This window comes from Pelobates fuscus, chromosome 7, assembly GCF_036172605.1.
Source record: "Pelobates fuscus isolate aPelFus1 chromosome 7, aPelFus1.pri, whole genome shotgun sequence".
Taxonomy (NCBI): Eukaryota; Metazoa; Chordata; class Amphibia; order Anura; family Pelobatidae; genus Pelobates; species Pelobates fuscus.
Genome location: NC_086323.1, coordinates 66797405 through 66825129, shown reverse-complemented (window position 1 = coordinate 66825129; position 27725 = coordinate 66797405). Strand labels below are relative to the sequence as shown.

Here is a 27725-nt window from a genome sequence, read left to right as displayed (position 1 = left end):
AAAGAACCACAAAGCCCCCCTGACAACAACCAGAGACACCCAGGACATAGGCGCAATGTTACAGCGCCCAGCTACCACGATGGCGGCTCAGGGGCAATCTGAGGGCCCGAAAGCACAAGAGGGACCAGCAGAAAGGCCCACTCACACCACACAGTCCGAACTGAACATAGTGGAGCAGACATTGGTACCCAACCAAACTCCGGCCACGAAACAAGACATAGCGGACTTACTACACGAAATGCGGCAGTTACATGCTGCTGATCTGGACTTACTCAAGAAGGAAATCACAGCGGTTATAGTCCGTACTCAGGCCTCCGAGGATGGCATCCTGGAGCTCAGACAGGAGGTTCAGGACATAAAAGAAACCTTGAATCAACTGCAAGCATCCCAAACCGCGCTCCTAACTAGAACAGACCAAGCCGAGGACCGCCACAGGCGCCTTAATGTTAAGATAAGGGGCATCCCTGACTCTGTTACCTTAACGGAATTGCCCCACTACATCAGGAGGCTCACCACCTCGATAATGCCACACACGCAGGCAAAGAAACTTACTTTTGAGAGCCTCTTCCGAATCCCGACGCCACGCCAAGCACCAGCTGGAGCACCACAGGACGTGATAGTCCGATGCCACTCGACCACCGATAAAATCCAAATGATGACAGCAATCCGGGGCAAAACACCGCTTAATTTTGAAAACGCGCAGTTAACGTTCTACCAAGACATAACCCGCTCCACAATGCTATGGCGCAAATCGATGGGCCCAGTGACCAGCCAACTCCGCAACGCTGGTGTGGAATACCGGTGGGCACTACCACGTACCCTCCTAGTCACCAAAGACGGAAACACGAAGAGACTGTCCAACCTACAAGAAGCAACCACGTACTTGCAAGCTACGGGTCTCCCTGCACCAGCTGAGGAAAGAGCGACTACCTCGGGCTCACATGCCTGGGACCCGGAGAGATCGGCGCCCTTCACCCCGAGAGACAACGAACGACCAGCAGCCCCAACCTGAAAAAACTGTGCTCACTAACAGGGAACAGTAGTACCCGGCAAAATTTGAACTCTAGCTAAAAACACTCCGTTCACAAATTATCAGTTAACGTTAAGTTTATTTAACTTTGCTTGCTTCTACAATGCCCCACTTGTACACTGATGCGGCATAATGCACACCCACAAAGATTACGGGGACATAGGTCACTCAATGCACACAGGTCAGACGCATACCAACACACTCATGCACTACACTACACGGGAGGTTGCAACAACTCCGAGAAGGCCTCACACCCACCCTTACGGAACCCCGACAAGAGATGGGATCACTATAGCGACACCCCCCACACACACACACACACACAAGTCTCTGCCAACTGGAGACACCCTATACCGAGCACCGCAGACCAACGACCACTCCAAAAACAACAGTCGCCCACACTTTCTATAATGATAAGGCGCAGCATACAACCGACCGGGTAGAGTATATGACACCGAGAAGGCACACTGACACCGCCTCACAACACCGCAACACACGAACAGTCACACGACAGGTGTAAAAACATCCGAGAACTTCACAAACTACAATATGTACACGCGAATATCAAACGACTTTAATGCTAACTTTGTATATGAACGTTTTATCATTGTCACAATGGCACTTGGGAAGGAGCAAAAGACAAACACAGAACTTACATAGAATATAGAGGGTACCGGGGAAGGTTAACTACAGTACTAGATCAGTTTACCCACTGACTACTGCCACTGTATGGCACTAGATAACCTTAATACACATGACAAGGTACCCCCGGCTGCACTGAACATATTATCGATGAACGCAGTGCTAGCTTTACAGTACTGTCACGACTATATTGACCCATGTTACGGCCCAACAGCATGACAAAGGCAAACGAGCCACGCTCCCTAATTTTACCTACTTAGCCAGTCACTAAGACCGACTGACACTCTACACTACCTTTTATATAGGCATTTTCAACCTGACAACACAAAGTCGTTTATAATATAACATGAAGCGGACACTCATGTAAGAACGTATCTATGTTATTGACCACTTCTACTTTAACTTTGTTTCACAGCGACTACCTAATTTTAATAACACGATAGTAATGTTGTTGTCCTAGCTTGACGATTAAACGATAATCCACAAAATATATTTCTAAACCTAGAAGAACCTAGAAATATCATATGCATGCCTAGACGGTAACAAACTCGTTGTTCCTTGCTAAACTTACCTGACCAGTACCACTAACGCTGAACTAGCCAGACCTGCTTGCATATTGAAGTTAGCATGTACCTAGCATAAGTAACTAATGTTTTTTTTCTTTTTATTTATGTGTAACCTGTCGCCTGACTAGCATAACCTAGCGAGATACTAATCCGGATCCTACGATCCTTAGCTTGTATTTTCAAATTGGAGCTTAACTACGTTACATAAAAAAAAAAAAATTAGGCATTGAAAATCTGGAAATGTACTTTAACTTTGTGTATTGTTGTACCAACCCTATAACGTAACTCGCTTAAACGTTTCCTCCGTCTTCTCTTCTGTACCCCATACTATATGCCTTAATAAAAATCAGATTGACAAAAAAAAAAGTTGAGTTCACAGAGCAGAAGATAAAACCTTCTAAAGCAAGTTAACATCTGAGGGGTACTGTTGTACTCGGGAGACGTCGCTTAACACAAATATTTGTGTTTCAAAACAGTAAAAAGTATTGCAGCAATAATATCGACCGTGTAAGTGCTGTTTGTGCGTGAAAAATGCAAAAAACGTTACTTTTACTGGCGATATCATCGTTGTAATACATTTTACTGTTTTGAAACACTAATATTTGTGTTCAGCGAAGTCTCCCGAGTAAAACAGTACCCCCCATGTACAGGTTTTATGGTGTCTTGGAAAGTTATAGGGTTAAATATAGTGCTAGCAAATTAAATTCCCTTTACTTTCGGCATGGGTTGTCAGGCAGGTCCCGCTAATTGTAATTAATTAGGACACCTAATTATGTAAACTTATTACATAAATATATGTGTAGAATTAATATATGTATATATATACATATGTGTATATATACGTGTATATATATATATTTTTTTTTAAATATTTTTATTTATATATAGGTATATATATAGTGATATATACGTATATATTTATGTATATAGATATATATATATATTATTTCGTTCTACGTGTATTTTGATATAAATATATATATATTAATATCACAATACAGTTAGAACGAAATAAAACACATCTATATATTTTTTTATATTTTATTTTTAATTATTTTTTTTATTTTATTTTTTTATGTATTTACATATTTTTTTATATTATATATATATATATATAACAATAATTATATATATATTTAATCAGTATCAGTCTACGTGTAATTTGATATTAATATATATATATATATATATAATTATATATATATTAATATTAAAATACACCTAGACAGTGTATGTGTATGTGTGTATATGTGTATATATATACTTAGATCATATATATATAATTTTTTTTTTTTTACACTTATTTTAACTTGTTTTTATTTGATTTCCAGCCAGCAGGGGGACTAACTGTCATTACAGTTAGTCACCCTGCTGGCATTGCTGCAGCCAGCTATCCTGGCCATGTGATTGTGAGGTCCTCGCAAGGACCTCACTCTCACATGGCCCAGGGGGGCTGAAGAGGACGGAGGTGCCGCGGGGGGGCTCCCTGGGAGTCCCCCCAACCGCGATCGCCGGCGTGGGATCGCCGGCGACCGGGTAAGTAACAAAAAAACGGTTGGCGTACATTTACGTCCTGCGGCGTTTAGAGCCGCTTTAAAAAGGACGTAAATGTACGCCCTGCGGTCTTAAGGGGTTAACTTTATATTCAACAACTCACAAACATATTCCTCAACTAGAGGGATAAGTAAACATATTATTAAAAATCCTGGATAGCGACCATTCCCTTTTAATTTTATAAATTCTTCTATTTTACCGCCGTTGCCGGAAGGGATTATTGAGTCATACAGGAAAGGATTTCCAAACCCGGAAACATTCCTGTCCCAGAGGAAGAAAGACCTTACATGTTAAAATGCGATCCCAGAGAGATAAAGAATGGGATGTATTGATGAATAATAAAATAACCAGGTTATTTGTAAGCTTAGGTTTGGATATGAAGTTAGGCTGTAGTCAGCCACTTATCACAGCTTCCTGCGTCTCGTCTTATAGCTACAGCTGCATGTTTACCTCATACACAAACTATTCATTAAAAAACAAACTTAGAAACATGTTATCACTCTTCACAGGAACTGTGGATAACTCGGAGTAGGAGTTTTCAGCTCTAGGTCACAGCGGGTGCGTGGCAGACCACAAAAAACTTGGCAATGCTTTTTTAAACTGGGAGGGTGTCAAGGCACTTTTGGCACCACAACCACTACAATGTACTGTAGTGGGTGAGGTGCTCAGGGTGTTCCCTAAAGGCCTTCACTGTTCATAAACAAACATAGAAAAAAATACATATATGTCCCAGTGCTGCCTGAGATTAGTGTGAGTTACAGTCGTGGAGGGCAGCTATTTCAGCATCCCCCCATGAGCTGAAATGGTCTGGGTGCCTATAGGGCCCCTTTAAGCTGTAGTGGTTATGGAGACTATAGTATCACTTTAATCAGGAACGAGCTAGAGTTCTGAGATTAACCTGCAAACCAATCTTCCCAAACCTCATTCCATGTCCAAAAATGTATAGAGTAACATGACAAAATTGATTAAAAGGAAATATAGTAACATTTCTTGTAACAAATAGCATTGTTTTTAATTGTAATTTATTGCAGATGATTCTTTCACTAAATCCCATTCATCTAAATCAAGAAACAAGCTACCAATTTATGGAAGTTGCAGTTTGTTATTAATTTCCTATGTCTCATTATACAGACATTCATTATAGTCTAAACATCCTTCAGTTCTTTGGCCAGACATTTCAACAAGCTACACTGCCGGAGTATTTTCAAACAGATTAAAAACAAGCTGATTACACCAAACATTTATCCGAAAAAAAAGACAAATGACCCATCTTCTTGTCCATCACTTGCTATAAATCTGCAGCATCTACATGGACCAGGCATTGGCTAAGATTTATCAGCCGATCATAGTAATATCATGGTCTTCAAAGGGACTGCTGTGCAGAGGTTTATGGGATATGTGATTCTCCAAACTTGACTATTTTTTTTTTTTTAATTCAAGAAAATACATACATGAAACTACTTGGCAAGTTAAAGTAACTGCAGCATTTATTCTGCACAATTAATTTTACTAAAAAAAAAAGGCAAAAATAAAACTGCTAAGCGAGCCCAGATTCTATTACCTAACCACATTTCTTCACTAATGTTCTTCATGAACAATGCTAATTACAGGCATTTGACAAAAAGCTTGGAGGAAGCCCATCAGAATGATTTTGCATGTAAACAGCATGTGCGCACGCAAAACATCTTGTATGGTATGTAATGATGTAGCATTATATGACACATCATAGTGCAGGTAAGTAGTCATTTTACTGCAGAGTTTATTTCCAAATCTCTACAGCTATAATTAACTGGAGTCAAGTATTCAGAGTTTTGACTGAAGTCTGGTATTGCGAAATATTGCAGCCTAAATGCACCCAGATGTTACCAGATTAGTTTTGTTAATCTGGACCGAGGGAATTCAGATTTTAGTAAACCCTGTTAGTGATAAACGATGGTAGGAAGACATTCAATGGCTGAAGTGTAAAGGAGCTCTGTCAAACATAAGTCAGTTTTATTATGATTACAAGTCTATCTTTATATTTAACAGTAAATACTTAGCATCATATATTCGAGTGCAGAGGTACCACAAGGTCCAAAATGCAATTTTTTGGCTGCTGTAGCAGCGGTGTGCAGTTCTTCCCGTAAGTGTTGTATGCAATGCATTGTGGGTTGCTTTGCAGTAAGAGCTGGTATTCATTCAAGTGTCCATCTTGTAGGAATGAGAGCTGGAAATAAGGTAAGTTTTAACCCTTTCTAAGTGGGTAAGCCACCTAAATGGTGGTTTTAACACTATAGCATTAGGAATACAGGTTTGTGTTTGTGGCTCTAACTCATTGCAACAGGATATTATGCCTTGTAATACATAAAGAAATCCATCGTTGATTATACTATTGGATTTAATTTTAAATATAATTTACATTTCCTTTTTTTTATTTATCTACAAAATTCTGAAAAGGGAGGGGCAACACAGCTACAGAAGGGTGTTTTATTGCCTAAATGTAAAAATACATAAATCTTACAGTAAAATTATTAACACTTGGTACAAGGCGGTAGACATGACACCATGCGGCGGGAACGCAAGATTCATTTGAGTATGTAGTAAAATATCAACACAAAAAATACTCGCTGCTCTAGAAGAATGTTTGTTAAACACGAAAGTTTGATTCTTCCAGCCTCAATAGCTGCAAATGTAACATTTGTATAAAAATAGAACTTTGTGATATTTGACTATATTTTTTATGAGGATATATATACACGTGTATTTTCTTTGTAAATTAATTCTTATTTAGACATATATATTTGTACAAGCCATGAAGATCAAATGTGCGGCATTACAGTAAGCGAAACATTATATAACACATGCTGCTAAACAATACCGCATTTTCGAAGTTAAGCCTTCTATCAAACAGTCCCAGGTGCTTTGGTGCAAGAGGTAAGTACGATTAGACACATTACGCTTTGGTTACTTGCAAACAGAGACACAGATTTGTAGATTGTCACACCAAGGACAGAGTAACGTAGCTATAACCACCTAAACTGCTTTAAATTGTCAAGAATGTATCTGAGTGTACTACATCGGTAAAACTAAAGAGATAAACCATGCATGGCAAGCAACTAAAATAACAGTAACAACATCTGTCTAGTGATACACTGAAAGGGCCCATAGGTGGCATCATTATTAAGTGACATGGTAAGTGTGTAACTAAGGGACATTCCACTTGGAGACCACATGACCCAAATATAAAACATATGAATGCTTGACATAAAAAGTCTAAGGTCCCTTGGAAGAATATGCTAAGCTTACTCAGATACAAGGCCTGATTAAAGGGCAGCCTCTCAATATATGGTGGGTCAGCCCATGCCCTGTCTAGATAATGGCAAAGTTATGCTCAGCTGATCACTGTATTTTCAACTGAATACCGGAACCACACCACGCCAGCCCCAGGTCTGTATCGGAGATATCACTCATGCTCCACTGTCCCAGACCTGAAAAAATGAAAAGCATGTTTCTCTGTGCTGGTCCATTGACTGCTGGTCCATCTGGGCCAAGGAGCTCTCAAACAGCTGATCGTATTTGGCTAAAATATCTTCTGATTGCAGGCATGTGCTAGCGCCACACGGTCTAGAAGTCATCTAGGAGACTAGGCAGTACATAGTTACATAGCTGAAAAGAGACTTGCATACATCAAGTTCAGTCTTCCTCACATATGTTTTTGCTGTTTATCCAAAAGAAGGCAAAAAACCCAGTCTGAAGTGCTTCCTCTGCAGTGGGACTGGAATATCCAACAAGGTCCAAAGGGTGGGAGGGAGGGACAGGACCAGGAAGATGTTGGTTCAGGGAGTCAATGCGCAGCAGTCAACTCAGAGAGCAAAGCAGCGACTGTCCACTTCACTCACTGCCCAAGTAGGTCGCAGTCTCAGGGTACTCAATTTTCCCTCAAAATCACCTGTTATCGAGCTTCTCAGCTACATCAGAAGACGTTAGGATAAGAAGCTGGTAGATAGTGAGCACTGAAGCGTGGGTATTTGTCTAAGAAAATCCAGAATCCTTAGGAGCTGTTCTGACATGCGGTCAGCTAGCATGGCGGTCCCATACATATATATTTAAATAAAAAGGTCAAACAATCTACAAGGAAGAGAACTTAAGTGCTACAGTGAGACTCTTTGTTTTATTAATCTAGGGGAACAGCTTCAAATATTTAATTAGAATTAACTTTCCCATGTGCCAAGATAAACAAACTGGCAAACAAAGAAAAATCAACAGTTTTGCCAAAGCAGAAAATAGAAACTGTGCAAACCAAATCCTTGTTCACTTCTGGTTCACAGAACAGAAGAGGACATTTACATATATAATCATCTTTACATGTATAATACTTTTCATTGTATTTATACATGCTTTTCAGGCAGAATGTCTCTCTTACTGGCAAACAGTGCAATCTCCTGACATAGTCTAGGTTTTATATTAGTATTCATTCTGATATGAGTTTACATCAGCCTTTTAATTAGGTATTTTGTCTGTTTTCTCTGTTATTGGGGAAATGGGCAAATGTGTCACATACTACAAAAATATCAAGTGATCAACTATGAAGGCCTCTTTATCCTGAAATGTTCCTCTTTGAGCCTGAAGGGACACCCTGGGCACCAATACAAATTGAACGCATTTGATACATTTTATTCTTATTAGTAATATGTAACTTTCCATGCTCAAATCTTTATAGTTTGTGTACACAAAAAATGCATACTTTACAGAATGCTGCAAGTACACATTAGCTTGCTTCCTTAGTCACGCTCCCTTACTCTAGAAAAATACTTTCTTGTTAAATGTATGAGCAGAGCTCAGCCACGGACTTAATGTTCGAGTGTCACACAGAGAGCATCTCTATGTTAGAGAGAGCTGTTGGCGATTCTTTTCGCATCATAATCATTGCAGTAGATCAGGGATAGGCAACCTTCAGCACTCCAGATGTTGTGGACTACATCCCCCATAATGCTCTTACATCCATAATGCTGGCAAAGCATCATGGGAGGTGTAGTCCAAAACATCTGGAGTGTCGAAGGTTGCCTACGCCTGCAGTAGATCATATTGCCACAAGCAGTCCAAAACGTGGACACAGTGATATAACATTTGTGTACAGTGCAGGATGAGAATCAGTGTTACAAACCAAAAATCTGGTAACAAGGATGTAACCAGCAAAGTACTGATATGAGGGTGGTAAAAAGGACATGGAATAAGATTTATTTATTATTTATTTATTTATTTTAAAATTATTTGTGACCAGAAACCAGGACTGTATTTTCAAAACATGTGCCTCTGCTTTGGTTTTTTAAAAACTGTGTTTAAAACAGTGTCCAGTTTTAACATCAATCTGCGCTCAGCACCCCATTATGATAAAAACCTGATTTTTTTTTCAGCATTGCAAATATATTAAAAAAGTAATGACAAATAAACCGTGATATATAGGCGCTCAAATTATAGTGTAATGAAGAACCTGGTTCCACTAAGCAGCTCAACACACGTGAAGGTACCTCCAAACATTAACACAGTAATATGCAGAACAGTGGGGTGATGAAAGTAGGAAGGTCACAACAGACAAGACCCAGTGGAGCGCTAGTAAAATAAATTAACTCACCCTTATATTAAGGGATATGAAATATGAGAGAATCTAGAGGGAAAGAAATATAATAGAAACAATGGTGTAGTATATATGGACTTGATATTCTTAGAGAGAAGGATTGTGTTGTAACAAACTCACATGGTACAGAGCCTGAAAGGGATAGGCTCAAATCATAAGCGCAGGGGTATTTTAAAGCAAATGCTAAGCTTCTTCAGTGACTGTATGGCAATCCTCAAAGAAAGGGAGAAAAAGGGACAATGGACCGGAGTCCTAGTGTATTATCCTCAACCCAAAATGGTGCCAGAACAAATACAAATGCTTGCTCACCTTTAAGAGAGCCAATCCAAACTGGGCTCTCAGTATAATAGATAGTGTGCCTTTAAGAGGGCACTGCTCTTCTTTTTAGCAGGAAAGTAGATGCAGGTCGTAGGCTCAAATATAAAAGAACTAATTTATTGTAAAACACTTACATAAAATACAAATAAAAAGTTCCCATAAAATAATGGTGCAGAAATGAGTCCTCTTCCGAGACGCGTTTCGCCTTATGCAAAGGCTTTTTCAATCGGTATCCTGCTTGTGTTTTCCCACTGATTAAATACCCAGAGAGTCCTTTCCTATATATATATATACTACACCATTGTTTCTATTATATTTCTTTCCCTCTAGATTCTCTCATATTTCATATCCCTTAATATAAGGGTGAGTTAATTTATTTTACTAGCGCTCCACTGGGTCTTGTCTGTTGTGACCTTCCTACTTTCATCACCCCACTGTTCTGCAAATATATTAAAATAAAAAAAAACTGAAATATCACATTAACATAAGTATTTACACCCTATTACTGTCAGTATAGTTACTGAAAACCTAGTTTAGGTGGCCGGCCCATCTGTCAGCTATGTGAAAGGTGACCCTGCCCCTGCTCCACCTGCCTGGCAGAATTGAAGATCTCAGTCAATCTAATGCTTTCCCGTAGGAAAGCATTGTGAGGCTATCGCGCATGTGCGGCAAACCGCTGCGCTGGCCAACCAGCATCTCCTTATAGAGATGCATTGAATCAATGCATCTCTATGGGGAAAGTTCAGCGCCTCCATGCAGAGAGTGGAGACTCTGAACAGAAGTGCTGCAAGTTGTGCAGTCTTGACCCAGGAAGTAGCTATAGTGGCCATCTGAGTGACTGCCATTAGAAGTGTTACTAGGCAGTAATGTACACACTGCATTTTCTCTGAAAAGGCAGTGTTTACATGAAAATGCCTGCAGGGACCTGTTTTAGACACCGAAACAACTGCATTAAGCTGTAGTTGTTCAGGTAACTATAGTGTCCCTTTAATCATTGGCAGCGATTACAGCCACAAGTATTTTTTGGTATGATATGACAAGCTTTGCACACCTGGATTTGGATAGTTTCTGCAATTCATATAGATATTCTCACGCACTGTCAGGTTGGTTGGAAACAGTCAGTGGACAATCATTTTCAGGTCTTTCCAGAGATTTTGTTCTATTGGGTTATAGTCTGGGCCACTCAAGAACATTCACAGAGTTGTCACAAAGCAACTTTTGTGTTGTCTTGGCTGTGTGCTTAGGGTCCCACTGGGAAGGTTCCATTACTCTCTTTGAGAATCTGAGAGCGACAACAGGCCTGTACCAGCATTGCCTACCAAAGATGGCCATTACCCATGTGTGCATGGCGGCGCAACAGCTTAGACTGCAAAACACTGGTTCTGTGCAGAAGGAGGTGGATCCAATTCAGTAGATCATTCATGGAAAAGATGTAAGGTACAGCTTTGTACTGTAAAGCTGTATCTCGCATCATTGTCGCTAATGAAAACCCACAAACGAGCCTTGACAAACAGTACAGGTACAAAATGGCTCCCTCTGAACACGGTTAAATTCGTTGAGTTGAATTTCACCATGTTCACATTCGTTGGTTTCTCACTTGCGGGAAAGATGCGAGGTACAGCTTTGAAAACAGGTGATTTGCATTGTTTTATTTAATAGTGTGATGTCTAGAGAAGTGACAACTTTAAGTGTCATTTATGGATTTCTTTGGGTTTTTCATATATTTCCTAATTTTGAAAAACCAGCAGAGGAGAAGGCAACATGTTTTTTTTATGGAGCATATAGCATATTTTATTTTGCAGTGAATACCATGTATGCATGTCGTGGGGTGGGAAGCAGTAAACATAGAAGTCCTAAACTACATTCTGTTCCATTCAAGTATCAGTATGGTATACACCAAGTGAAATATTCATATAGAAAAAAAAACTGTGCTATGAGAAAAAGATCTCCATAAATGTCCCTTTTCCTACCAAGAATTATGTTTCCAAGGATATATTATACGGATAATCTCCTGAATGTTTTTCCCAGAAGCAAAACCCGTACGGTATCTGCAGTTTCTCAAAAGTCATAACTGCCACATGTATTAGAAGTTAAATGAGCTTAAATGTGAAGCAAATACTTTGGAGCGACCACGGAATAAAATGTGGGTGCTTTATACCATAAGGAGTATCAACCATGAAAGGTCAACGTACAGACACCTGGGAGCCTTCAATATGACACCAAAGTAAATATTACGCATATACTTTTCCAGATTCTACAGTTTCCTTTCCGTTGACTATCTGAAGTCAATAGTGAAGGAAATCCTACAGTCTCAACACTTAAATAAGGTGTTTGACATCATAAACCATATTCTAACCTAATAATATAATGTATACAATCTAAAAATGTCAACTAAACCCCTAATAATCAGGAAGGAGACAAGCTCAGCTTAATCATTCTCTATCACTCCATGTGAATAAATGTGAGGTGCTTTGTAGTTTTTATAGTGCTTACAGTATACCCTTATCCCCTTTGTGAGTGACTATTTTCTCCAGTTCAGTCATATTGTGAATGATGCCTTTTTGCATTTTTGCTTTGTGTTTATTCCATGGTAATTTTCGGTTTTATCATTAGATGCTCTATATAGATGAATATGTCTACACAACTAGTGCTACTTTAATATGAAACAAACTTAAAATAGACTCACTTATTGGGCCTGATTGTTGAAATGTCTCATATGTCTAGGATTTCAATGAATTTTTGGAAGTTTTAGGACAAATATAGCAAGCAGTGATTGTGGTTTTAAAACTAAACCTTAGTCAGATTAGGCATGCTGACACAGTTAATATAATATCAATCACAGAATCCAAAATCGCTATACAAAAGTATATACATTAGTTGAAAGTAGATCCATTCGTGAATTTAAAGGGATACTCCAGGCACGCAGACCACTTCTGCCCATTGCAGTGGTCTGGGTGCCAACTCCCACTACCCTTAACCCTGCAAGTGTAATTACTGCAGTTTTCATAAACTGCAATAATTACCTTGCAGGGTTAAGTCCTCCTCCAGAAGGACTTCCATGTTCTAAGAACACGAAAAGTGTGTTATACGACGCTGGATGTCCTCACGCTGTGTGAGGACCTCTAGTGTCGCCGAAATCCCCATAGGAAAGCATTGAATTGAATGGGCTCCGGTAAGTCACTGAAGCGGTTTTAACCCCTTCAGCAACTTGGGATGGGGGGTGGGAGGGAGAGGGGCACTACAGGGTGCTGCAGTGCCAGGAAAACGAATATGTTTTCCTGGCACTGGAGAATCCCTTTAACCATCAGTATTGGGACAGTTTTCATTTTTATATAGTTACATAGCTGAAAAGAGACTTGCGTCCATCAAGTTCAGCCTTCCTCACATATGTTTTTGCTGTTGATCGAAAAGAAGGCAAAAAACCCAGTCTGAAGCGCTTCCAATTTTGCAACAAACTAGGAAAAAAATCCTTCTTGACCCCAAAATGGCAGTCAGATGTCTCCTTGGCTCAAGCAGCTATTACCCCATTAATTATAAATTATATCCCTGTATGTTATGTTTTTGCAAGTATTTATCAAATTGCAGTTTAATCATTTTGTCACCAACTCAGACAAAACAAAAGGGTATTTTTCAATTTGTTTGTGATTTTTCACAAATTCTCAGTTTTAATTTCACACTGTGTAGGTCCCACTACTGTAGACTCCTAATTCGTACTGCAATACCAAACATATACTGTAAATACTTATAAATAGAGAATATAGAATATCAAATGGTGATCCAAAAACACAGCCTCATTTCAGGTCTGTTCATATTTTTTAATGTTTTAAAGTTATTACTATTATTATTACTATTGATATTTTGGCGCCAACTAATTCTGCAGCGCTTTACAATATTATGAAGTTGGGGGGGGGGGGGATTTGAGACAATTGCACAATTACACAGGAACATTAGGAAGATGAGGGTCCTGTTTAAACGAGCTAGTTGAATGTATTACATCCAACACCGGTTTCATTAACCATTATCTTTCATTTTTATGAAAGAATGGCAAGAAATATCAAAATAACTTGCATATAACTACATAAACTAACTTTTTTTTGTCACAAAAAACGAATATCCAAACATTTCCTAAAAATGACCATAGAATATGACAATACAACTTCTTTAGCTAGAGAATTCCAGATCTGTATTGTTCTTAACTGTATTCCTTAACACTAAAGTTTTCCTTTAGAACTTTCTTACCACTCCCTTTTCTTCACCCTCCTGGACTACATCTGAATTCTTATCCGGTTTAAACTATCTACCAAATGTTTCCATCTGCGTCCCTCTGCCCTACTCCTAACTTAAAGCCTCCTTTAACGTCTTATAACCAACCAGGACAATACAATATTAAGTGTAAAATATTGCTGGATGAAGCGAACAGAGCAGTCTTTGTATTACAGAATGTTCTAATTAGATACAGTCTGCTCACTTTCCTGTTAAGATATACTTTGCTATCAGAAAACTATGATAGACCTCCACTCATCAAGCCTGACGGCATATATTGCTCCTCTTTTCCTTGGTCTTTAACAGACATTTTGCCAACCAATTCACATAATTGATCACCGAAAATCATATGGAAAATAAGATACTTCCTGCCATTTGGGATACATTTAGTAGCAATAATCACAGTATTTGAAATGTACTAGAAATAAATGGTCAGGTTATGGTTAGACATTAATACTTGGGTATTGTAAACGGATGTGTTGACTGGTCAGATAAAAATCCTCGATTATGAAAAAAACTACTGGATAGACCACTTAAGAATGTAAAAACAAAGCTGCTACATTTGCCCGGCTTCTTTAGACAAGGAGTTGTCATGAATACGAGATGCCACTGATTCATACTTGGCAATATGATCAACATGTAATTGGATTACCACTCAAATCGCCCTTTCATTCTTTTTTTTAAGTTAACGTAATACACAAAATATGAAACACAGATGACACCAAGGGCTTAAAGAGACACTGCCAGCACCATACGTAATATTACATATTGGAATCATTAACTCATCATTTAAATTATTTCCATCTACTTTATTTTCAGCATGATTCTCAGTGTTTAGATATCGACACCAACCCCGCCCCCATCCCTGACGTCATATGAAGAAGTATTGGCTCCCCATTCGGCTGTCAAAACACAAGGAGCAAATCTTGCCCCTGAATACGTAGGAGCTATGCTTTCAATGCATGTGTGTCCATTTAGTAACTGAAAGTAGTTCTTCTCAACTTTTTTCCAACTTGGTACAATTTGTAACGCTTGCCACATTCAGCAACTTATGGTCCATAAGATCACCATAGAGACAGGGCTATATTATTATTTTTATTATTTTATTATTTATATAGTGTCATCAGATTCTGTAGCGCTATACAATGTATAGAAAAGGCTTTGTATTTTCAGGCCCAGGAGTGGGCAAATGATAGATCCCCAGATGTTGTAGAACTACAGCTTCAATGATGCTTTAGCATTCTAAAGTTTTGGAAAAGCATGACAGTTGTTGTTTAACAACATCTGGGGATCTCCCAGCCCGACGAGTCTACTCTAGACTTATGGTTTTCAACCAGTGTACTGTGACACAATGGTGTGCCTTATTTAACTAGAAGTATGCATAACTTGCAGGTATAGCGGCTGACACTCTCAGCCAACTAATTCCAAACTTGCGCAAAACTGACATGGCTAAAGTGGGATGAGAACTTCCAGCTTGAGGAGACCAGAAGAAGAAGAATGGGCACCAAGCAAGACCAGATAAGTGTCAAAGGATTTCTGTCAGAGGATTTCTGGAATCATATCCACTACAGCTGACTTACAAGTACCATCCCTTTACAAAACAAATGTAGTTTGAAAAAGCATACTTGTCAAGTGTACATATTAAAGGAACACAAACATTTATTTCTGACCCTATTGTGTTAAAACCACCATCTAGTTCCCCCCTCTCCCCTGGCCTCCCCTTGCCTTCCTAAATATAGTAAAATCTTACTTGAATTCAAGTCTGTAGCTGCTGACTCTGTCCCTGTCTGCCTCTGACCTTCCCCTGTCTGCTGACCTCATCAGAAGTGGTGGTCTGAGCCAATCACAATGCTTCCCCATAGGATTGGCTGAGAATGTCAAAGAGGCAGATCAGGTGCAGAGCCAGCATAAGTCAAACACAGCCCTGGCCAATCAGCATCGCCTCATAGAGATATATTGAATCAATGCATCTCTATGAGGAAGGTTCAGTGTCTGAATGCAGAGGATGGAGACACTGATTGGCAGTGCTGCTTACATTGCAGCACTGTCCAAGGAAGCAGCTTTAGCAGCCATCTAAGGAGGGGCCAGTGGAGTTATTACAAGGCTGTAATGTAAACACTGCATTTTCTCTGAAAAGACCGTGTTTACAGCAAAAAACCTGAAGGGAATGATTCTACTCACCAGAACAAATACAAAAAGCTGTAGTTATTCTGATGACTATAGTGTCCCTTTAAGGAGCCCAATTCCCTCTGCCGCTCTTTTCTAGAAGCTCCATATTGTGGTGTATCTGAGTGTATAACAGACACGTAATAATACTCCCAGTAATGTGTCTTTAAGCTACAATAAATGTATTTAGAAATCAGTCTGTGTAAAGAAGATACATTGTTCTTGTTCTACATCAGGGGTTCTCAACCCAGTCCTCAGGACCCCCTACCAGTCCAGGATTTGGGGACTACCTGGGTGTGTCTAAGGTGTTTAGAAAAAGGGGGAAAAAACACCCTAGACTCTAAGGTGTTTTTTGTTTTTTTTTCTAAACACCTTAGACACACCCAGGTAATCCCTAAACCCTGGACTGGTAGGGGGTCCTTGAGGGCAAGGTTGAGAACCCCTGTTTTACATTATGCTTTAGTTGCACAAATTGGTATTAGTAAGTCACCTAAAATTTGTCATAAACACCCTTTGACCATTTGAAATGTTGGGAGATGTGGAAAAAGGTTTAAACCACTACCATATAAGGATCTTTTTGCTACCAGCCTTAGAATATACCAATTCTGAACACAGAAAATTCTTCCTATATGTCTCTAAATATTAATCAGGGATTATTTTTATCTTTCAAAAGCATAACCTGCAGTCTCTGAAAAAACATCTCATTATGAAAAGTCCCAGATTGCATTTTAGCTCATTGAAAATACTTTTAAATAGGTGTCACTTACAACATGCTGCCCACAAAGAGCTACTCAAGCACCAAGCACTGCTTTTGTGCTCAAATTTGGGTTTATATACTCTGAAATTCCTTAAAAGTGCAGAGGGGACACGGATAATCACAAACTCATGCTGCACTTCACCTCAGTGAAACTGGGTGACAGAGTTGGTCTGTCAGATGATCAGGAGGACTAAGTCAAACTTGGGTGTCATATAGGTGTTTCTAGCATGTAAGCTCATTGAGCAGGGCCCTCAACCCCTCTGTTCCTATGCGTCCACTCAGCGGTGTATTTACCGGAAGGCTGACAAGGCATTTGCCTTGGGCAGCACTTTCGGGGGGGGGGGGGCGGCAAAAACAGCTGCCCCCCAAAAGCCCCAGCAGTTGCCATGTCAGCTTCTTGTCCTGGGGGGCTCAGGAGCTGGCCGGTTGGCCAACTCTGTGTCCCCCCAGGCTGTCATGCACGGATGTGGTTTCAGCAAAGGAGCACTCTCCCTTAGTGTGTGTCTGCTAGTGAGTGTTAGTGTGTGTCTGATAGTGAATGTTAGTGTGTGTCTGATAGTGAGAGTGTGTGTGTCTCTGTTAGTGAGAGTGTGTGTGTCTGTTAGTGAGTGTCAGTGTGTGTCTGTTGGTAAGTGTTAGTGTGTGTGTGTCAGTGAGAGTGTGTGTGTGTCTAGTAAATGTGTGCTAGTGTGTCTGTGTCTGGTAGTGAGTGTGTGTGTGTGTCTGTTAGTGAGTGTGTGTGTGTCTGTCAAAGAGTGTGTGTCAGTGAGAATGTGTATGTCTGTTAGTGAATGTGTATGTCCGTCAGTGTGTGTATGCGTGTCTGTCACTGAGAGTATGTATCTGTCAGTCAATTTGTATGTCTGTTAGTGAACGTGTGTCTGACATTGAGTGTCTGTCAGTGAGTGTGTATGTGTCTTTGTCAGTGTGTGTCTGTCAGTAAGCATATGTGTAGTTGTAGTAGAATTGTGGAACTGCACTCTGTCCCAAGTGTTATGTAGTGAGTATATGTGTGTCACAGTGTGTGTGTCTGACACTGAGTGAGTGTGCATCTGTCAGTGAGTGTGTATGTGCCTTGTCAGTGACTGTGTATGTGTAATTGTCAGTGAATGCCTGTGTCAGTGAGTGTGTCTGTCGGTGAATGTGAGTGTACATGTCTGTCTGTCTATCAGTGAGTGTGTATGTTTCATTGAAAGTATGTGTAGGTTAAACAGTGTGTGTGACAAAGACTGTGTATCTGTCATTGTGCGCTATATAAATAATAAAATAATAATAATAATATGGACAGATAGTGGGACTGAACATATTGCATGTCGCTGTTCAGTAAATATTTTTTTGTGTGTTTTAAGAATCAGATTTAGCCTGGGTTAAATAAATAAAAAATATAGAATGGTGGCATGTTTGGGGAAGGAATGGGAGATTTGCCATTGCAGCTGTTATGGACAAAACTCTTATCGTGATCAGTCACCCAAGCACTGTGATCCTTTATTTAGTACTGAGTTTTCTTTATTTAAACCAAACTATCGCAGAAAAAAAAGGAAAATCTATCCAACTACAAATATTTAATGGAGTGAACAGTTAGATTTACTTAAAACATAAATCACTGTCTGTGTAGAAGCAAGTAAACATTTATATTACTCAAATGATGTAACATACATGAATCAACAAAAGAGTTAGTGATTCAAACATATTTCCGGCTCTCGGATATATACAGCAAGCTAGCTGCCTAATGCCACTTGCAAACAAAATTATAAAACCATTAGTCTTATTAGAAAAAACATAAACAACTTTACAGAGAAAATAACTCGAAAATCTTACTGAAAACAGGAAAAATGTACAAATAGTACACCCCCTGATTCCAAACAGAAAAAAATCTAAAAATAATTAATTTTTCTTTAACAAAAAGCGCCTCCACATTTTGACTGCTTCATAAAGTGTGAAATTATCAAACGATAAAAGTAAAAATATATAAACGCAATATATATACACACACAAAAAACAAGTAAATTATGGCGCTAAAAAAAACAATCAATATTCAGCAATATGCAGCACCTCCTGCAATAACCCAATATACACTAGTTTATACTATACCTACAAAAAAGGGGCGCTATCATATTAAAATTGGTATATATATCCCAAATTCCTATATGTGATATAGACCAATAGTGAAAAAAATCACAATATTGTAAAGTGCACAAAATATTATAAAGTGCATATATATATATTTATTTATTTATTTAATATATATGTTATATATCAGTTCCCTTAGAAAGTTAGAGATATGTCACTCAAAGGATCACAGGACAATCGCAACACTCTATCCAAGCAAATACAATTCGAAAGGATAAACCTCCCTACATTTGGTAAATGCCTCCAAGCAAAATGTCAGGTTTTTGTTTTTTTTTCTCACATTTTCCATGGCAACTGGAAAAACAGCATGAACATGCGATAGACAGTGTATCCAAAGACTGAATGATACGGTCAAGATGATCTATGGGTGGGATTGAATTAAGGAGACAAAATGCAGCAATTCTCAGTAAAAAAAAAATGAATTGTGAAATATCGAAGTTCATTCAGATTTGTCCTTTTTAATTATTTATTTAAATTCCTTATTTTTTGCTGTGTCTGTGAGTACAGTGAAGCTTGCAATGCCGCAGCAAGAGTAATTCAAAATCAAACATTGGAAAACATTGGCATGGTAACATTTTCTCACCAGGGTCCTTGTTACTATTTTTTTTTTAAAGTTTGGCGTATTTCTGTCATGAGAATAAATAATTTTAAAAGAATGCTCTGAAAACTGTAGCCATCTTTATTTACCCTTGCACTGATCGTGGTACAATCGGCTTTTTGTCTCTGTTCAAGCAATTCTTTATAGCTGCAGGTATTGGCAACAAATTGCTGCATCTAGAACTCCATGCTGTCCTGCTTCCTATTACCACACAAAATCTGTCTATGGGAGAGCCTGCCCAGCAGCAGAAGGTATTATCAGCCACCATTTATCACGTTTATTGGGGAGGATAAAGGGACAGAGCTACAGGCAGTGATTGCATTGAATTAAGACCATCAGAATCATGGAGAGGATTGCCCCGATTCGGGAAGTGACGCCAAGTAAGGACAACAATTTTGAAGGGGGGAAGGATCTGGGACGTAACATGCAATGAATTATTTAAAGGAGCACTAAAGGGTCAGGAACACAAACATATATTTCTGACCCTATTGTGTTAAAACCACCATCTAGCCCTCCTGGCCCTCTCTTGCCTCCTTAAATATAGTAAAATCTCACTTGTATTCAAGCCTGAATCTACTGGCTCTGCCCCTGTTTCATAAGACATGCAAGCTGTCTGCTGACATCATCAGAAGTGGTGGTCTGAGCCAATCACAATGCGTCCCCATAGGATTGGCTGTGACTGTCAAGGAGGCAGATCAGGGGCAGAGCCAGCACACGTCAAACACAGCCCTGGCCAATCAGCATCTCCTCATAGAGATGAATTGAATGCAGAGGGAGGAGATACTGATATGTTGTGATGCACACTAGGCAAGACTGAGATAGGAAGCAGCTTTAGCAGCCATCTAAGGAGTGGCCAGTGGAGTTATCAATAGGCTGTAATGTAAACACTGCATTTTCTCTGAAAAGACCGTGTTTACAGCAAAAAGTCTGAAGTGAATAATTCTACTCACCAGAACAAATGCAATAAGCTGTAGTTGTTCTGGTGACTATAGTGTCCCTTTAATTTATCACTATAATATATTATACATTTAACGCATAAGGAGATGATACACCACACACAAGAAAGATTTGTTTATATTAAAATTGTAGTATGCACAGGCACTAATCTCAGTCCTCGTCCCTTTGTGTAGATAAGAAGAAGAAAATAAAACCACTCTCAGAAGATGTCCAGAAATACCAAGGAAACGAATCTTTCACTAGTATAGATTTATGAATACAAAATAAAACATGGCTGAAAAGTATAGACGTAATATATGTGAATAGACAAACAAATTAAAGAAAAAAGTCCATGCACATAGAAGAGGGGAGGGGGGAGGGGGGAGTAAAGCTTTTATAATTTTCTAGTTTTTGTTTTCATGTGACATTCAATAAAGTGTTTAGAAATTCTGAATAGTTAATTTATGTAGGATGAAAAATAAATAATATTTATCCAGAAACATGAGAGATTAAAAGTATTAATTAAAGGGTTACTCCAAACATCAATAGGCATTTATAGGTATAATTGTGGGGTGAGATATTACAAAGTATTATTAAAACTATTCATTATTATTAATATGATTATTAATATGGCAATTTTAATAACAATAGGGCCATGCCCACAATTTTGATTTAAAGAGATACCTACTACTTATCTCTGATCCTAAATTCTTGTAGTTGAACTTAATTTATCATTCAAGATTTCAGTTATCTGAAGTGGTCATGGAGCCTGGAGTCTGTTTGCGTAGCATTTTACTATGAAATGCTGCACAAACTGAGTTTAGCCCCTTTGCTGCCAGAGGTGTAACTCCACCTTCAGCAGTGTCATAGGGGCATGGCTAACATCAATTCAGAAAATGTTTCAATTGGCGGATAGCAATGGCGATGGTGTAACCACACCTGAAAGGAGCCTCTGTACCCAGTGGGGAATTAGGTGAGAAAACAAACCATTGGAAAACGGTATGCCCCATTACCAAGGAATTTGGTCAGGGTATTCCCCCCCATCATAACACGACAGCGGGCTGTAGTTGCTTTGTTGCTTGTATTAATCCTTTAATATTGTATAAAATAAAAAGGCAACAATAAATCAGTTTAAATTTAAATTTAAAAGACTTCCTTGCACAGTCTCAGCCCCAACAGCAATGTGTGAGTGTGTGTTCGGCTTTTAATTCAAAACCTGGCTGTAGACAGTCAGAGAAACTACAAACAGGTAGTGATATCCTTACTGTATGTCACTGGGTGTCCTGTCCTTTTAATGCCAGATGTTGTGTTGGACTGGGTGGGGGAGGGGAGGAGTAGACAGGCTTATGGTATTCCATTTTGCAAAATACTTATTTGTTGTTCAAAAACTATAAAGATTTGCGCACAGAAAAAAAACCCAGCATATTAAAGATGCCAAAACCTGCCAAATGCATTAAAGTTGTATTCATGCTCGGAGTGTCCCTTATAGATGTTCAGATGCAAAAATTAAGATTGACTGCGTTAACATAAATTTAGCAATTCAATTTCCACGATTCTTATTCGGTGTTTATTGAGTAAACACCAGTATTATACTGTATATGCTCACTTCTCTCATCCTAATCAGGATATCATCAATTTTGCAATGTGCATATTCATCATTGTAAGCATTATTTTATTGTATTATTTATTTTTATATGATTATTATATTATTTTAATTGTTTATAGTGTGTCTATTGTGTGTATTTATAAGGTTTATAGAAATGTACATGTAACAAATTAAAATATTTGACAATAAGGATGTGCTAAGGACACATGACATGTGTGACACGTCATGATTCCCTTTTATTCCAGAAGTTTGGTCCTTAAGGGGTTAAGCTTCTTAACATTCAACAGGGCGTCTGTTTTAAATTATACATCACCACAATACATCATGTTGTAGATTCTCTTGTCACTACAAGGGACATTTTAATACATGTCTTAGAAACATAGAATGTGACGGCAGATAAGAACCATTCGGCCCATCTAGTCTGCCCAATTTTCGAAATACTTTCATTAGTCCCTAAGCCTTAACTTATAGCTAGGATAGCTTTATGCCTATCCCACGCATGCTTAAACTCCTTTACTGTGTTAACCTCTACCACTTCAGCTGGAAGACCATTCCATGCATCCACTACCCTCTAAGTAAAGTAATACTTCCTGATATTATTTTTAAACCTTTGCCCCTCTAATTTTAAACTATGTCCTTTGGTTGTGGTAGTTTTTCTTCTTTTAAATATAGTATCTTCCTTTACTGTGTTGATTCCCTGTGTATTTAAATGATTCTATCATATCCCCCCTGTCTCGTCTTTCCTCCAAGCTATACATGTTAAGATCCTTTAACCTTTACTGGTGAGTTTTACCCTGCTATCCATGAACCAGTTTAGTAGCCCTTCTCTGAACTCTCTCTAAAGTATCAATATCCTTCTGGAGATACGGTCTCCAGTACTGCGTATAATACTCCAAGTGAGATCTCACCAGTGTTCTGTACAATGGCATGAGCACTTCCCTATTTCTACTGCTAATACCTCTCTTCACCCTGTAGGCATGGAAAGGACATTCTTAACTGTATATTACATCATTTATAATTGTATATGTCAATGTATAACAATGTATTGATGTTTGAACTGTATCTGTATTTTATGATACATGTAACAATGTATTGTATGTGCTCTCCAGGGCATACATGAAAAATTGATAAAGTCAATGTATCTTTCCTGGTAAAGCATTTTCTAAATAGGTAAAATAGAGTTGGTGAATTATCCGTATTAGGCTATTTGGGCCTATGATTTGCAAGGCTCATGTCATGGCTCCTTAATTTCCGCATTTACTGAGTAACTCTTATTGTTTCTTAGCAATCAGAAAATCAAATACTTATCACGATTAACAATGGATGGAAGGAAGGAAATAAGAAATGATTCTGACAGCTGGTTTAGTCATTCCATAGCGATCATGTCGCAATGTGAAAACGTCACAACAGATAGAAATTTAAAGGAACCCTTTAATTATCATAACAAATATAGTTAAAGGTGCAAGGAATCTTTGGGTGCAGATCTGCAGATCCTCCACTTATTGTCAAACGGTTTTCCAAGATGTTTATTGAAACCAAGCTCCAAAGGGCACCCAAAGCAGGCCTCCTCTGCAGACAAAATTATAAAGAATTTCACTTCCTCAATATCTGTACACTTTTGGATGTTGATGATACCAGGCTATTGCTTGGCTTACACACCCCAGATCTCTGTATCAAGGCCCTCCAAACTTGAACAGACAATGAGGAATTGAAACTCCTTATAATCCGAGCAGCAGCAGAGGGAGCAGCCTCAGAGAGCCTGAGAGGTGTTTGTTGTCAACTGTTTGAAAACAGAAGGAAACCATATAAACTGCACCCAAAGACTCCTTGCACCATAACCATCCCAATACACTGCAGTGGTTATGGTGCTTACACAGATCCTTTAATATTCACGTTTGGAATTATGTAATTAAAAACTCATGCAAAGGAAATGGAGTACAATAACAAGGAAAGTCTCTGGGAAGGAGGAAAGAGATAATGTTTTTGTCTTTTGTCATCTTAGTCAATGTCATTGTTCTGACCTGTGTAATCAGGGACCCCTTTTACTTGGACAATATAGGATTTAATTATTAGAGATAACAGACTAGATTTGCACAATTGTTAGTTTTTTTTCTTTCTATGTGCTAAACACAAAAACATGTTTTAAGACATTTTAGCACAAATTACACAATACGGTAAAATAAGAAACGTAACTAATTAAGAAATGTAAAATAAATCTACGCAGTAAATAAAAATCATGTTCTAAATACTAGTTTCACTTGCTGTATTTTAATGTGTTGTGCGGATAAAATAATTCAGTGGATTGGTATGAATTTTATAGGGCAGTTCTAAACTAAAGTTGAAACCAGAAAAAAAAAAAAAACATCAGGGCCATTTGCATTGGTTTCTATGGTGATTGCTCCAGTTTTCGAACTTACCTCAAGAATTGCTCAATCTTTAAATAATACTGCTGTAGGCAGCCCTGCCCTCACATACTGACAGCGCAGACAACATGGTATATTCACCATGATAGAAACCAAACACCTGCTAACTGATTTGGATATTTTTTTCCCTAGATTTTGTAATATGGCTTTCATTTCACTAGAGTTTGCTGTTCATAAAAACAACCCACGAATCTTAAACTTGGAGCAAACAGCCCCTGTCCATTCCGTTGTTTCCATGGTGATAGAACTTTGTTCAAGATTCCAAATGTTTCAATCTTTGCTTAAAATATCCAGCTGTAAGCAGCAACCCTGTACTCACTATAACAGGGGACAGATAACCTTGGCACTCCAGATGTTGGTGAAATACATTTCCCATGATGCTCTGTCATGCTAACATCACAATCATCTGGAGCCAGAGCTGTATGATATCATCGCCCTTCTTACTGTGCAGTGTGTAGAAATAACCCATATAGTGTATCCTCACCCAGCAGAATAGAAATCCCCCAGTACCCCCTTGCCCCAAACAGTGTATCCTCACCCAGCAGGATATAAATCCCCCCATATAGTGTATCCTCACCCAGGATATAAATCCCCCCATACAGTATATCCTCACCCAGCAGAATAGAAATCCCCCAGGACTCCCCCCCCCCCTCTCCCCCCCCCCATACAGTGTATCCTCACCCAGAAGGATAGAAATCCCCCCATACAGTATATCCTCACCCAGGATAGAAATCCCCCCATACAGTGTATCCTCACCCAGAAGGATAGAAATCCCCCCATACAGTATATCCTCACCCAGGATAGAAATCCCCCCATACAGTGTATCCTCACCCAGCAGGATATAAATCCCCCCATACAGTGTATCCTCACCCAGCAGGATAGAAATGCCCCCATACAGTGTATCCTCACCCAGCAGGGAAGAAATCCCCCCTTTACTGTGTATCCTCACCCAGAAGGATAGAAATCCCCCCATACAGTATATCCTCACCCAGGATAGAAATCCCCCCATACAGTGTATCCTCACCCAGCAGGATATAAATCCCCCCATACAGTGTATCCTCACCCAGCAGGATAGAAATCCCCCATACAGTGTATCCTCACCCAGCAGGGTAGAAATCCCCCCATATAGTGTATCCTCACCCAGCAGGACGGAAATCCCCCCATACAGTGTATCCTCACCCAGCGGGATAGAAATCCCCCCATACAGTGTATCCTCACCCAGCAGGATAGAAATCCCCCCATATAGTGTATCCTCACCCAGCAGGATAGAAATCCCCCCATACAGTGTATCCTCACCCAGCAGGATAGAAATCCCCCCATACAGTGTATCCTCACCCAGCGGGATAGAAATCCCCCCATACAGTGTATCCTCACCCAGCAGGGTAGAAATCCCCCCATACAGTGTATCCTCACCCAGCAGGATAGAAATCCCCCCATACAGTGTATCCTCACCCAGCAGGGTAGAAATCACCCCATACAGTGTATCCTCACCCAGGATAGAAATCCCCCCATACAGTGTATCCTCACCCAGCAGGATGGAAATCCCCCCATACAGTGTATCCTCGCCCAGCAGGGTAGAAATCCCCCCATACCGTGTATCCTCACCCAGCAGGATAGAAATCCCCCCATACAGTGTATCCTCGCCCAGCAGGATAGAAATCCCCCCATATAGTGTATCCTCGCCCAGCAGGGTAGAAATAGCCCCAATACAGTGTATCCTCGCCCAGCAGGATAGAAATCCCCCCATATAGTGTATCCTCGCCCAGCAGGGTAGAAATCCCCCCCATACAGTGTATCCTCACCCAGCGGGATAGAAATCCCCCCATAATATCCACACAGAAAGTTCGGGCCTGCCTCTTACAGTAAGTATCCATTCAGGGCTGGGGGAGGGTGGTCCCTCCAACATGCTGCTCTGAGCTTACAATGGGAGCCCCTAAGGCAGCTCCAGCAGCACATGGAACATTAGACAACGTAAAGCCCTTACCCGCACTGTGTGTTCTCCTAACCGGGTACTTGTAGGGTGATCAGCTAGTCCTCATGGTCAGACTGGGCGCCCCTCGCCAGGGCCGATGCGGTAACGGTGCGGTGATAGTGCCAGCACTCTCTGATGCTGACTTTCCTCACTCCTACTTTTTCCCTTCCTCTCCTCCCGCAGGACGCCGGTGGCTCAGAACGCACAGAGCCCAGCAGTGACGCACGGGCTCCCTCCCTCCTTCCCAGTACTGCCTTCCCCCCAACAGCCCCCCTTAACTCCAAACAGGAGAGGGGTGTGTGGGGTCCCTCATTCCGGACAGGATCCCCCTGTAAGCATCAGAGAAACCTCTCCATCAGTGTGCGGTGAATAGACAGGGTGTGGACAGCTGGTAAAAATAGATAACAATGTGAGGAAAAGGGACGAGTCTGATCTATTTATACAGCAATGCCATATCTATTCATCCACAGTTTGTGCTGTGATAGCTGTGTTGAACCCTAATGTGAATATATAGGATTTTGTTTACATAACTTTTGACCCTTGAAGTGAAGGAGAGTGTGTGGTGCAGTGCTGACTTTACTTATAGTACTTAAATAGTGATGCATTGTACAAGGAAGGTCATACATGGTACTCCATGTTTAGAAGACTTCCTATCATTCTGCTTGAGTTCCCCCCCCACCAATGCATGAAGGGCTGCCTTGATCTAAAAGGTTAAAAAAAAATGAAGATGATAATAGATGTCTCCTAATTTTCTGTTGTTATGTGGCATCGCCGCCACGTATACGGGTACCAAACTAAGGAACTATCTACTAAACAGCTGAAAGATCATAATTAAGAGAAACATTTTCTTAACTTTGATCAGCAGGTTTGTGGAAAACTCCCTAATTTATTGGCCTTATGTTGGATAACAGACTAGGGAGTTATTTACCAAATAGCTGAAAGTTTATCCCTAATCTGTGTACTGCCGATAGAGGCAGTACACAGATTAGGGATATACACAAGCAAAAACAAAGGGTTTGTCATATCTTCATTTTAACACCGACTCTAGCACCTTAGCCCAAAACATGATTTTCAGAGGCTAGTACATACAACCAGTGGTGTTTGTTAAAAACGAGGAAAGAAGACCATGTGGCTGCCTTGCAGATCTATT

At 39.7% G+C, this 27725-nt stretch overlaps 1 protein-coding gene across 1 annotated transcript in view; it reads right to left on the bottom strand.

The window, feature by feature from the left end:
- Positions 1-26758, bottom strand: part of LRRC8C (leucine rich repeat containing 8 VRAC subunit C) — a 40191-nt gene extending 13433 nt beyond the window's left edge. The window contains exon 1 of the mRNA XM_063428371.1: positions 26588-26758. The gene's annotated coding sequence lies outside the window, so the exon portion shown is untranslated. The remainder of the gene's footprint in view (positions 1-26587) is intronic.
- Between the last annotated feature and the right edge of the window lie 967 nt (positions 26759-27725).